Raw genomic sequence first — 2,324 nt, forward strand, 5'->3', positions numbered from 1 at the left:
AGAGACAGGGTTTCACCACGTTGGCCAGGCTGGTCTCGAACACCTGATCTTGGGATCCGCACCCCCTTGGCCTCCCAAAGTGCTGGGATTACAGGTGTGAGCCTCCATGCTGGGACTGACAGGCCTTGTTTCTTACCAGCTGGGAAAACTTGAGTAACTTAGTCTCAGTTTTCCCATAAGTGGGTGTTCTGATCTCCAGGGTAACTGAAGTAAACTAAGATAATGCATGTGATAGCATTTAGCATAGGGCTTACAGCAAATTCGGGAACAGCAGAAGGAAGTGATTAAAGGAATAGGTTGGATTGTGAGTGAGGGAAATGTATCTTCAGCCTCAACCCCAGAAGAATTAAGTGATTCCTTGCTTTTCTGGGAACCACTCCCACACCAGACAAGGTATCCTGCCCTCCCCACTTCTCCATATCCAGCCTTTCTCTTCTGTTGGGCCCTGGCAGGGGTGCCATCCAACTTGCCTGCAGCCCTGGGGCCCTTCAGCAGCCACTTCTGGATGAGTATGGGGGCAGGTGTTTACTCTGTGCTGGAACTGGCCCTCCATGCTGAGCAAACAAGCCAGGCCTGGATTCTGCCCTACAGGCCCTTCTCAGCATTTCTCCCCTTTGTTTGGCTTCCCTGTTAAAAAGAGGGCCTGTGGCTGTGTGCTGTTGGGTAAGGTGATTACATTCTGGGCCTCAGGGTACTAGGAGTACCAGGTTCACCTTTTCCTTCCCGTGACAGGTATAGTGGCTAGATCAGGGAAACGTGGTCAGAAGAAGTTGTGTGGATTCATGAGTGTGGCAGACACTGCTAGTTGCCCACACAGCCTTTACTTCCCTTTTTGTCTTAGTAATCTTGTGTTGTACATAGTGATACACCCCGCTTAAAAAAAAAAACCTATGTTTCCCAGCTTCCTCTATGGATGGCATGGCCAATGAGATGTTAGTGGAAGGAAGTCACTGGCTGGAGCTTCTGGGAGAACTCTTTAACACTGAAAAGTACACTGCTGTGGCTCTGCCCCCTTATATTTTCTTCATTATCTGGAAAACATGATGGCTGGAGTTTCCGCAAATCCATTGTGACTCTGAAGCAATCTCAAAGGCAGAAATCACACACTAAGGATGGTAGGGCAGAGAGAAACCTGTGGCATTGATGAGGACGTGGACGAGCCACACTTGCCATGGACTGTCCACCCCTGAATTTCTTTAACGTGAAAGAAAAACAGACCAGGTGCCGTGGCTTGTTCTGTAATCCTAGCACTTTGGGAAGCTGAGGCAGAAGGATCGCTTGAGCCCAAGAGTTCAAGACCAGCCTGGGGAACACAGGAAGACCTATGTCTCTACAAAAACAAAGAAATGAAAAAGCTGGGCATGGTGGCACATGCCTGTGGTCGCAGCTACTCAGGTGGCTGAGACAGGAGGATTCCTTGAGCTCAAGAGGTTGAGGCTGCAATGAAATAAGATCATGCCACTACACTGCAGCCTGGGTGACAGATTAAGACCCTGTCTCAAAAAGAAAAAAAAAAAAGGAAAAGAAATCAGCATCTTGTTTAGGTCAGCGTTGTTTTAGGAGGTACGATGAGCAGCCAGACATGGTTCCTATCCACATAATAGGGAGGTTCCCAGGGTTTCCTCACCTCCAAGTGGGGCCATGTGAGCTGGATGACATTTCAGTTAAGTGAATCACAAGAGACCCAGGGCTCCCACCAGGAGAAAGGTCTCTAGTGAGGGGCCACAGGCCTGTTCCCAGCCTTTTTCTGGGCACTATCATGATGAATGAAGATATGAACTGATCTAATGTGGGCTAAGACCCAAATCCAGAAGTGACTTAGGAAATAGCCAGGATCTAAAGAGATCCTGGCAGGCTGGAACAACCCACCAGCGTAATCAGACAGAACCAGCAGGTGCTGTGTACCCTATTCCAAGTTCACATCAGGAGATATCCTGTAAAGTCAGCACATGTGGGAGGGCATGGTGGTCATTGCTTTCAGGGTGTCAGGGGCATAAAAGTAAATGTGATCCAGGCTGCATGCAAATTTTCAAGAAGCAGAACAGGCGCAGTGGTTCATGCCTGTCGTTCCAGCACTTCAGGAGGCCGAGGCAGGCAGATCACTTGAGGCCAGGAGTTTGAGACCAGTCTGGCTAACATGGCAAACCCCATCTCTACTGAAAATACAAAAAAATTAGCCAGGAATGGTGGTGCACACCTGTAGTCCCAGCTACTCAAGAGTCTGAGGCAGGAGAATCTCTTGAACCTGAGAGGCGGAGGTTGCAGTGAGCTGAGATCACACCACTGCATTCCAGCCTGAGCAACTGAGCAAGACTCTTGTCTCA

Source organism: Cebus imitator, unplaced genomic scaffold (assembly GCF_001604975.1).
Source record: "Cebus imitator isolate Cc_AM_T3 unplaced genomic scaffold, Cebus_imitator-1.0 Scaffold19, whole genome shotgun sequence".
Classification (NCBI taxonomy): domain Eukaryota; kingdom Metazoa; phylum Chordata; class Mammalia; order Primates; family Cebidae; genus Cebus; species Cebus imitator.